Here is a 12088-nt window from a genome sequence, read left to right on the forward strand (position 1 = left end):
TATGACTCTGCTCAGGACCAAGACAGGTTTAGAAAATGATATGGTATGTTCAACTTTCTTTAACCCTTAAACTTTCAACTTTATTGTTATACTGTATGTACTCAGCACAATGAAAATCTTATTCTGTGAGCCCTCCGGCAATAAACAAAACCGCTCAGGTGCAAAAGAAATGCAAAAACAAACAGAAGTAAGAGTGCACGTGAAAATAAATAAATGATTCCGTGTAAGCTCTGCAGGTATGTCGTCTCAAGATGGCCTTCCATCCTCCAGACATGAGCTATCCTGCAGTGCTGAGGAGAGGGGCAGTGGATGGCTTTTCTTTACAAGTCTGATGACATAAGGGAAAAAACTGTCTTTTAGCCTTGTTGCTCTAGCTGCTATACTCTTATAGCGATTCCCTGAGAGTGAAAGGGATGGTCTACAAGGAGGTAGTGAGACCAGCTGTGTTACATGGGTTGGAGATGTTGAATAAAATGTAAGACTAAAATACTTAATCTTTAAAATTTTTTAGTTACTACTTCTGAACAATGGCTTGCTATTGAAGCAGCATGTGCCACAAAATTTGCAATTAATGCAAGACAGTCCTGACACAACAGATTCCAAACCTAAAATAAACCTAAGCGAAAAGATTGTTGCCACCTTGAAAAGACTTGTGAGGTTAAAAACAATAAAACAACAAAAGGAAAATCAGATATATGGAAATTTTTTCCATTGTCATTAAGAAAGGAAACCAGCTGCAGTTTGCATGCCTTGTTTCAAAGCTCTAGCACAAAGTCATAAATCATGCCCCTTAGGTGCAAGTTATAATTTATGATGCACCACTGTCAAAGTGAGAACCTAACTGTCATTCACAGCAAACATAAAAGTGGTAAGTGGCTTTTTAAAAAGTGCGTATTTTATTTGTCAGGCTATCCGAAAATATGACATGGTCTCTGGGAAACGCTGTATTTCATTTACACAGTTGATTGATATATATAGGATTAAACCTGTGCAGGAGTCTTGTTGGACCAGAATCAATGCTAGTAATATGGGGCGTAACGTTATTAATGCAGGTGAGACTAAAGCGGACAACAGCAAACTTTAGAAACTTGAATCTGCCAGTAGCCAACTCTTTTTATATAGTGTAACCTGAGGCCTTACTTAGCTCTAGCCTGCTACTGTATTTGAATTGAATGAACAGCAAAAAAGTGGTACAAACAAGATTATGAAAGTTACAAAAGCACAATGTGAACAAAAAGGATTAAAAGATGTGGCAACTATAATTTGGAATATTTTGTTTTAAATTCCAAGAAACCGTGCAGCAAAAGAAAACCTTCAAATTTCACCACTGAATGATAGTAATTTACACAAGATAACACTACATATTTATATTTTAACTTGCAATGCCAACATAGTAAAGAATGTGAGGAGTGTACGGCCTTGAAAGTTGAGGCAGCCAGAGAGATTATTATGATTATCATGGCCATGTACACTAGGACCATGAAGGATACCACAAGTAAACATCCATTAGTAAGGCATTAGAAAAACGTTCCTAAGCTTTAAAGACTAGTTAAAGAAATTAAACTTAGTGTGCTTTCATTTTCCAAGCCCATAAATAATACAAAAACATTATAAGTGTGTTACTGTGCCAGTAAAATGCCAAGAAATATTTAATAAGCTGAAATGACCCTGTCATCTTACAAATCAATCCTGTGGATGAGGTTCATTTGAAATGTACACTTTTAAGCAAAAGCAGATTAATTTCAGCAAAAGACAGTTATAAGGAGACACGATTGAAGTGTTGAAGGGAATTATTACAGTGGGCAAAACTGTTACTTTAAAATGAGTTCATCAAGAACACAGGTAAAAGTAAATTTCACGCAAACATTATGGAGGTATTCTTTACACACCAATGAGTGTGGTAGACAGCAGGACTTTAGGGACTTTCAGAACTAGATTTGATGTTATTTTGGAATTATTAAGTGGATAGGACTGGTGAAACTTTGTTGGGATGAATGGCCTGTTCTCATTTTGTTTTTTAGAATGTTCTAACTACATAGAATTTCTAAAATTTCACCGTGGGTCTCACCAAATTCATTATCGCACTGTAACAGTCTGAATAACACCCTGGGAATGTAGAGCATATGTCTAACTTAAGGCTACTCGTGCATGTAGTCTCACATCTTTCAAAGTATAAACGTTAAGTGTTTCTAGTATTAAGGATACAAAAGCAACAACATCAGGACTACTGTGCAAGTCAAACCAGCCAAACAGCATTTTGGCTTCAGGAATTAAAGCTTTAATGAAAAGCTGGAAGAACTTAAAACCATTTTTGAAGGATGCGAGAAACACAAGTGTCTTTCATCAGTGTAATACTTCAATAAAGAATTTCAAATATGTAATCATCAGGAAATCACTAATTATATTTTACTTGCGCTAAAACTTCTAAGACGTCGATAGCTGTCTGCATTTTTAGTCTTTCTGTAAATAATCATTGCAAGGCAAAAATATAAAAGTTGTACATGACGGCATCAATGCAGATATATTCATTTTTATTTATATTTTCAGGACATGCTATTTGTCAGTTTTCTTTAGTTATTAGACAAACTATTGAGGTAATTAAATTAAGTTGTAGTAAATTTCCCTCTGCCAAAAATAAATAAATAAAACAAAACTCCTGTCTGCATAGCCCCCCTCTTCTGATGTACTCAGCATTTTAAAAGCTGTTGTCAATGCAGGAGTGTTCTAACTATACAACCAAAGTGGTCAATGACAATGTTAAAGTGACTGAAAAGGTGATGTACTATGTAATTGTAAATACAAAGGTGCATATGACTGAGAAAACTGGTTTGTAAATTGTTAAATAAAAAACACATTTATAAAATAAACATTACTCTAATTCACTTCAAAATAATAAATAATACAAACAATCTAAAAACAAATGAGGTAGCATTCACTCTTGACAGAGTCTTGTAGTGGCTTTAGTCAAAGTTCTTGGGCAAGCTGCTTAACCCACCTGGGTGGAGAAATGAGAAGGCTGGCTGTCTGCCAGTGCATATGTCAGTTTTTCGAACCTGCTGCTTCCATCATAGAGCAAAAGGGTGAATCCTGATTGAGATGCCAGGTCACTGCAAAGTACCCTCATGCACACCTACTACAAAGCTGGGCAAAGGACTGGCACCCTGTCAATTGTTGATTCTTTCCTAGACCAAGCTCCTCTTTTCCAGCATTCTGGATTTAGAAAGCTGGTTACAAGATGGAGGGAATTATTCAAATGCACACATATATTTAGGATGTTGAAGGAAACCAAAGTACCCATAAAAGTGGCATCTGGGCATGTCACTTACATGAGAAACTTGAAATATAAAGATTCTTACTGTACATTATCTTCAGTCCTTTTACACTTAATGACCATAGGAACCCACATATTAAACTTATACCAAAATACATCCATAATAATAATTATAATTAAAAAAAAAACCTGATCACTCTTTAGTTACTTTTAAACTGCAAGGGCAAAATTATAACAGAAAATGATTTGTTGTGTATTAAATTATACAGTATATCCATATATATTTGATAATGACTGCTGTCATCAGGTAATGGTACATTTCTCAGACTTCTCAATTACAAATTCACAGCACAGAACAAGTGACAAAATCTAAATGGAGCTACAGCATTACCCAAAATAAATAAATAAATAAAACAAATGTGCAACTATCCATCAAATCACTATTTGCCATAGACATTAATATACTCTCATAATTTTCAAAAGTAATTTTGGTAATGTATAAATATTGAGAGGTAACTTGGGGGGTTTCAACAGTATTTCCAGTTTATTATAAATAAATAAAAGAATAATTAACGAGTTCTAAACAATACCTTCAAAGCATATCACAAGTGTGCTGGTGCAGTGAACTCTGTAAAATTCCAGGTGAGCCTTTATCCAGAACTACTGAACCGCAAACATTAGGCGTTCCCAAATTAAGAGCCACTGCTAAGTTTTATAAAGGCAGTGAATGATGTGGTCTCAGAGCTTTACACAAAGGAAGACTGAATTACTCATTCAAACAAAAAGTGTTTGGGCAAGTCACTTTATGAGCATGGCTTTAGGGTACACTCATTGTGTTATTCCAAGACCCAGACTACACATTGTGGTCTTGAGGGCATATGATTTAATATAGTAATTATGAGTCATATACAGTTAATCCAGGCCTCTGCAGTAAAGATTATTGCAGGAATAAAAAGGTGCTGCCAAGTCTAAAATTACCAAATTAGTTTCCTGTTAAACTTGGTTAAGCTTAGCCAACCTTAAAACTCATCTTTGTACTTTTAAAGATGTAAATGGCTTTACCTCCTTTGTCACAGACAGCTCAGAATAACTACAGCGCATACTACAATTTTTTAAGATTTTAAGTATAAAGGAAATTACTGAAAATGGCATGGCCTTTAGCCACAGAGTCCAAGTTTTGAAATGACCTGCTATGCCAAAACATCCACACTGGCCCACGTTTATCTGCATTTAAATCAAGTCATGTTATTTTTGCATAGCATGTTCTAGCGATGGCGGCACGGTGGCGCAGTGGGTAGTGCTGCTGCCTCGCAGTTGGGAGACCTGGGGACCCGGGTTCGCTTCCCGGGTCCTCCCTGCGTGGAGTTTGCATGTTCTCCCCGTGTCTGCGTGGGTTTCCTCCGGGCGCTCCGGTTTCCTCCCACAGTCCAAAGACATGCAGGTTAGGTGGATTGGCGATTCTAAATCGGCCCTAGTGTGTGCTTGGTGTGTGGGTGTGTTTGTGTGTGTCCTGCGGTGGGTTGGCACCCTGCCCTGGATTGGTTCCCTGCCTTGTGCCCTGTGTTGGCTGGGATTGGCTCCAGCAGACCCCCGTGACCCTGTGTTCGGATTCAGCGGGTTGGAAAATGGATGGATGGATGGATGGATGGATGTTCTAGCGATAGGAACTGGTGCTACTATACATACAATATTCTCAGAGGTGGTGACTAGCACCCTCCATGCCTTGAAAGATGGCATTAACATAACTAAGAACAAAAGTATTATTGATAACAGACTCTGTGTCATTCTACCACGATCACAGACAGTATTTTGTGCTGTGTCATTATGCAGAATGGTTAAAGGTGCCTAGTTGGTAGACACCAAGGCAGTGGGCCCCAAGTGTTTATTTTCTCCAACATATAAAGTGTTTGTGTTTATATACCGTATTGGTGTGTAAAATATGCATACAGTATACATATTTATGGAAAGGATACTGTATATATTCCAGCCCTGTTAAAAAAGTATCATTCTTCATTTACTTGGATTTCCTTGAAGATATTATAGGTTTGGTGTGTCTAATGTGCTCCCCTTACTTGTCACAATACATTAATTTTATATACACACATACAAATCTCCTGGTGTTTTAAATTAACTTTCAACATCAGCTTGAGCCTGTTTAATGTGACATGTATGTCCCAAGAACAGATTACATGAGCAAATCAAAAATAAAGGGAATTGGAAAATGACATGTAAACTACAACAGGTAGAAGCTATTGAAATGCAACACGTATTACAAATATAAAATGATTTACATTTATGATGAACCCATGCCTCTATTGCTTTTTAATACCTCATGTTCACACCATCATATCTTAAAAAGAGCTCCTTTGTAGGTGGCAATATTTTAAAATAAAAATGTTCGTATTTTTCAAGATATATGAAATGAATTCAATACTTTAGAATTCCTCAAAAACTGTACATCTAGAATGCCTACTGAAAACAGAAAGAGTTGCATTCTGCCTTGTGAATGGTATGGCACCCCATCTAATGTTGGCTCCTGCCTGGTGCCCAATGCTGTTGTATTCATTCCAACTCCCAATGAATCTGTAATGGAACAAGCAGGTTCACAAAATGAAAAGATAAGATGCAACAAAAAACTATTTGCAAATTATCAGGCATACCCTTAAATGCATGTGATGTTATAATATAATAAATAGACTGTGTAATGTAAAAGACCTGGGCCTATTTTATTATACCCTGTAGGTCTGTCATAGTAGGGTGTTGTATCATGTTAGCCATTATGGATGCAATGAGAAGTCAAACAAAATGACACCTTTTATTGGCTGACTGAATGGATTACATTTTTAAGCTTTCAGATTTTCAAACTTCTTCAAAACCGCCTCGAAAGCTTGCATATTGTGTTCAGTTAGCCAATAAAAGCTGTCATTTTGCTTGACTTCTCATTATATCCTGTAATTAATTTAGGATAACAAAACATTTTAAATGCTCATTTTTATATTTGCCAAACTTTCTGAGACATGTTTCCTTGGCCTGTCATAGTCACACTTTAACTGCATTACTATTCCTAACATTTTTGGGAATTTTGCCACAGTTGCCACGGTGGGCTTTCTAAACACAAGCATATTATTTTCCCCATCTTAAAATTCCACAAATACAAGCATCACTTTTATCCGTCACCTTCACTGTTATTAAAATGGATGGATGGATGGAGTACAACTGTTTGAAGGCAGTCATAAATGTGAGTTAAGCCACAAAGCTCTGTAATCAGTACAAAAGCACCAGTCTGAGTTACAGAACATCAAACGTGTTATTAAGCAACTGCTTTGTGACATGAAAAAGAGACTTGGTCTTCTGGAGAGAATTCTCAATAGCCGCTAAGGTGAATTTCACAACTTTTTTATGCCTTCTGATTTTCTCATTAGCAGACAAATGTTCTAGTCTCATCCCCAGAGGCAGAAGGGAAGTCATTTGTGAAGTAAAGGACACAAGCAAGGAATGAAATAGGAAAGCCGTTTCAGTAAGACGGCCTGGGCAACCTGGTGTGTCTGTCAGCATCTGAGTGGACATTTCATCTATGACTTTTATTCTAAGGCACCTAGACACCCCTGTCCTGTTAGTGATGGTCAATTTTCCTACTCTCGAGGATTATCACTCATGTAGCTTCACTCCCAAGCATAAAAAACAATGTTATAAATAAAAGTGAGGTTGGTGTGATAAGACAAAATTATTCTACGCAAGAGACAAATGATGGAAAAAAAGAAAAACTTCAATACACTGTTCTGCTACTGCAAAAAAATTGTGGTGATCTCAAGCCACAAGGACAGGTCAAAAATACTATGATGTAAACAGTATTTAAATATAGAAAAAGGTGGGCTAGTAGCTTTACCTACTTCAGCAATCATTTAAGAGTGCTATATATATTTAAAAAAAGGTTAAACGATATTGCAACAATGAGTGCCAATCAAAAATCTTTAAACATCAATCATTTCCTGGATTTAAAAAACACACAAAATACGGCTAAAGTCAGAGACATTTCTATTACATCATTAAGTGGAAAAGGACTGTTAATTCACAGACACTCTTTGTATTAGCACGATAAATGTCTGTTACAAAAAAATGTGTTGTCCACATAATTAAAAGTTTTACCTATTTCGATCAGTATTGAAATCCTAAAAGAATGCAGATCTTCAGTAAAATATCAGTCGGTTAATAGAAATTTATAATACTTCTATGTAAAATATTAAAAACACATTTATATTTGCAGAGCCCATTCATAGCTCAACATATTTATTTAGATAAAAAGAAGTTTTAAACATGTAACATTACTAAAAAAATTGTAAAAATTCCTTAGAATGCTCTTTATTTTTTTTAACCATCCATTTTCCAAACCCATTTACCCTAAGCTGGAAACTTGGAGCCTATCCCAGCAAGCATTGGCTTCAAGGAATAGCACCTGGAGGAAATCCACGCGGACATACAAACTCTGCAGGAAACACCTGAGACACGAACTCTAGTCTCCATACTGCAAGGCAGCAGCACAACTACTTCTACTTCTTCTTCTTTCGGCTGCTCCCGTTAGGGGCTGCCACAGCGGATCGTCTTTTTCCATACCTTCCTGTCCTCTAACTCTTGCTCTGTTACACCCATCACCTACATGTCCTTTCTCACCACATCCATAAATCATCTCTTAAGCCTTCCTCTGTTCCTCTTGCCTGGCAGTTCTATCTTTAACATCTTTTCCCCAGTATACCCAGAATCTCTACTCTGCACATGTCCAAACCAACGTAATCTTGCCTCTCTGACTTTGTCTCCCAACCATCCAACCTGAGCCGACCCTCTAATGTACTCTGTTCATCCCTGTCACATCTTTAACTCTGCCACCTCCAGCTTTGTCTCCTGCTTTCTGGTCAGTGCCACCATCTCCAACCCATATATCATAGCTGGTCTCACTACCGTCCTGTAGACCTTCCCTTTCACTCTTGCTGATACCCGTCTGTCACAAATCACTCCAGACACTCTTCTCCACCCATTCCACCCTGCCTGCACTCTCTTTTTCACCTCTCTTCCACAATCCCCATTACTCTGTACTGTTGATCCCAAGTATTTAAACTCATCCACCTTCGCCAACTCTACTCCCTGCATCCTCGCCATTCCACTGACCTCCCTCTCATTTACACAGATGTATTCTGTCTTGTTCCTACTGACCTTCATTCCTCTTCTCTCTAGATCATATCTCCACCTCTCCAGGGTCTCCTCAACCTGTCGCTACAGATCACAGTGTCATCTGCTAACATCATAGTTCACAGGGACTCCTGTCTAATCTCGTCTGTCAACCTGTCCGTCACCATGGCAAATAAGAAAGGGCTCAGAGCCGATCCATGATGTAATCCCACCTCCATGTTGAATGTATCCGTCACTCCTACCGCTGACCTCACCACTGTCACAGTTCCCTCGTACATATCCTGTACAACTCTTACGTACTTCTCTGCCACTCCTGACTTCCTCATACAATACCACAACTCCTCTCGAGGCACCCTGTCATATGCTTTCTAGTAGCAGCACTACTACTGCACCAACTTTAATGAAGTACTTATCTTTCAAGTTAAAGCAGACAAATGTTTTAATGTATATACTATTTTTTATTACTTTGCCAAGACAAATTCTAAACATTCTGAACTTAAAAAATATACATGTCATTGAAATTGATGCATGCTCATTTAAAACTTTTCTTTTTTATTAAACTGTTATCGTGACAACATTGTTCAGTCTCACCTTATGTATTCTAATCATCAATTTGGAATCATGTGGAATTGGCCAGGAATTAACTGAGGTGAAGACAAAGTTGAAACCCAAAAATTCTGTAAACACAAACTCACTTGTAAAGAAGAGCCTTTTATACTCTGTGGTCTGGCAAAATTATTCACATGGGTGATGATGAGATCACTTAAGTGATATTTTTTATGAGGTATCTGCATTCTTTTATTCTTTTAGGTTTCAGTACTGATTTGAAGTAACTAAAACATTTTAATATTTGAAAAACATGTTTTTTAACAGACATTTAACCTTGAGAATACAAGTAGTATCAGTGAAATAACAATCGTTTGCAACAGAAGTTACCGTCATTTTGGGGGTATTTTATATATTTTTTAATACAGCAAATAATTGTCATTTTAAGGTTTTTGGTTGGCACCCACTGCTGCTGAATTTTTACTATATTTTTGAGTTAGCTTTTTTCTGTAATACTAGTTGAATTGACAAATTAAACTAAATTTACACATGGAAAACTAATATATATTTTTTAAAAAGTGCAATATCTTTGTATCGTACGGTGACAGACAAAAATCTGTTAAATAACAAAGAAAATGTTAAACTGCATTTAAGTACTGTTTTATACAAGAAGATATCAGTTATTTTCAATAACATGAAAATATTGTAAACTTTGACTGTTTTTTCTGTAAAAATGCCTTTTTTTAACAGTGTTACAGCTATTAAATCTGAAACATTTGTAATTAAGAGAAATACTAAAAAAAAGAAACAAATAAACAAACAAACAAGTTTAAATCCTTCTACAGAAAATATTAAGCCATACTTACGTAGGAGCCAACACACACATAAATATATTCAACTGTTTTGCAACCCCGATTTGGATTATGTATTTTTAAAAATAGATCGATGGATATGATGGCACATTTTAGGGCATATAATAAAAAATGTTGCTCACATTAAGAAGGGAAATTCAAGTCCAAAGGATAAGGAATAACCTCCCTAAAATATTAAATGATAATTTAAGATGTTGATATGGTTTTCGCTGATATGCTTTACAGAAAGATCATTTTCATTCAAAATCATGACGGGATGCAAAGGAAAACATTTCAATGTATTCCTACTGAAACGGATTAAAGTTTTTTGAGTACTTTTGTATTTTACGCTGTTATTTTCAAGTGTAGTATTCCTCACTTTGCAAAGCGTGTTGTGATGGCGCATTCTGTGGGTCTTGGAGAGAAGAAGAAACCAACCACAACAGGGCGCAAGTCCATTCCTGGCACATGCCAACGTGCAAATAAAACAAGTGGTCAGCGAGGCACCACTTGCCAGATGGCGACGCATTTTTGTTGTGTATTTCGACTCCCTTTATCATCTTCAGTCTGCAGGGCATACTGTTGCCAGGGCTAAACAGATTTCTTCGGTAAGGTTTTCCCCAACATCAGTAATGATGATGTTGATTCCATTCAAGTCTGCACTCCCATCGTTCCATGATCTCAGTGCCGCAGGTAGCAAAATTAAACTTTCAGTGGGGATTGTTATTTGCAACTGGTATCTCGGCTATTTACATACTCTGACCAGGAGGAGACAGCAGACTTCATAGCGTGTCTGTCCACCTATCCAGTGAACCTGCTTTAACTAAATTGTCGCGGTGAACCGCAGCCGATCCTGTCAGCAGCTGAAAGCAAGGAGCAAACCAACCCAGGGCGGAGCTCCAGTGCACCGCTGGCGCAGCGGCTACTTTATGAATTCCGAAAACTGCTATGTCGTCCTGTACAGCCTAAAGTGTGACGCACCTACAAGAAGCTAGGTGTTTTCTCATAACTTCTTTTGCTGAGTAAGGCTCGCCGACATTATAGATTTGTATTTATTAAAATAAGAACTCAGAGTGCTGGATAACAAATGCTTTAAGTAGATCCAGCACTGCCTCAGTTTCTTTGTATATAAATGTAACGAATTATTATTATTATTATTACTACTCCACGTAAGTGAATGAATGCATACACTACCACACATAATCAGGCTGTAATCTCTTACAGGTTTCTATATATTCTGTCATCTCTAACTGTGTCACTGCATAATATCGCTGCTGTAACTTTCATAACAGGGTTTTCATTTAGTTAAAGTAAGAGCGTATTAAAGTTACTTAAACTGCTAGTTGTACCTATTCTAACAATATTGACTATATTAATTATACACATTTTTTATTTCACAACTATTTATACTGGATCGTGTTATAAAATTATAATAAAGTTATCTTCCACCATATTAAATCAGATCAGACATACCTGATGACAACGGAAAAGGAAGCCAAGCGATGCGCCCTGGCCGAAGCTGCGGTAAGCACCTTCGCCCCCTCGATCGCTCCTTCTCTGGCACCCAAAGCAGTGGCTCTCACTATGCGCCTCTCATCCAATCGCCCATCCTTTCCTTTGCTGTCTCCGTCTATAGTCTTTTGAGTCTTCGTCGATCCACTCCAGCCCCCTTTACTAGCTCACACTTTGTTCTCTTCAACTACTTCAAAACCCAGTCCGCCTCTGACACAATCTTAGTACTGCACTGATTCTGAATGCTCCCGGGAATGCTGCGCGACTTCAAATGACGATTTCCTTCATTTGGTCTTCTTGATGTAGAGGCAACCACCAGTCTGCAGCACCACAGTATTAAGGTGTAACAGCTAATCGAATGAGCGTAAACGAAGGTGAGCTGCTGAGCCGTGCCGCTCAATTATGTAAATTCACTTTCATGGCATTCTGGGAAAAAACGAAAGCCCCGCTTTGCTCTTTATGAACAGTCCATAATGTTGTCGATATCGATTTATCGTTATCATCCGAACACCCGTATTATTATTACTTTTGTAACTGTGTTGACATCGTTTGAGAACGAGGTGTTTATTTACTTTTGTTTAAAAGTATCCCAGTAATTACGTTAAGAACCATAGATTACGCACTGAAGCAGTTATACAAGTATTGTCGGTGTTTCTCTTTATAAATGAAAATGCAAATGCCTTTTTTAAAAGGTGAGTCTACTGGATTTAAATTAGTTGCTAATTGT

The 12088-nt window shown here is 37.3% G+C and overlaps 1 protein-coding gene across 2 annotated transcripts in view; it reads right to left on the reverse strand.

Moving 5' to 3' along the window:
• Nucleotides 1-11761, reverse strand: part of LOC114659314 (collagen alpha-1(XIV) chain) — a 306226-nt gene extending 294465 nt beyond the window's left edge. For both annotated transcript variants that reach the window (XM_051932843.1, XM_028811737.2), the window contains exon 1: nt 11323-11761. The gene's annotated coding sequence lies outside the window, so the exon portion shown is untranslated. The remainder of the gene's footprint in view (nt 1-11322) is intronic.
• Between the last annotated feature and the right edge of the window lie 327 nt (nt 11762-12088).

The sequence above is a fragment of the Erpetoichthys calabaricus genome, chromosome 10 (assembly GCF_900747795.2).
Source record: "Erpetoichthys calabaricus chromosome 10, fErpCal1.3, whole genome shotgun sequence".
NCBI classification, from domain to species: Eukaryota; Metazoa; Chordata; class Cladistia; order Polypteriformes; family Polypteridae; genus Erpetoichthys; species Erpetoichthys calabaricus.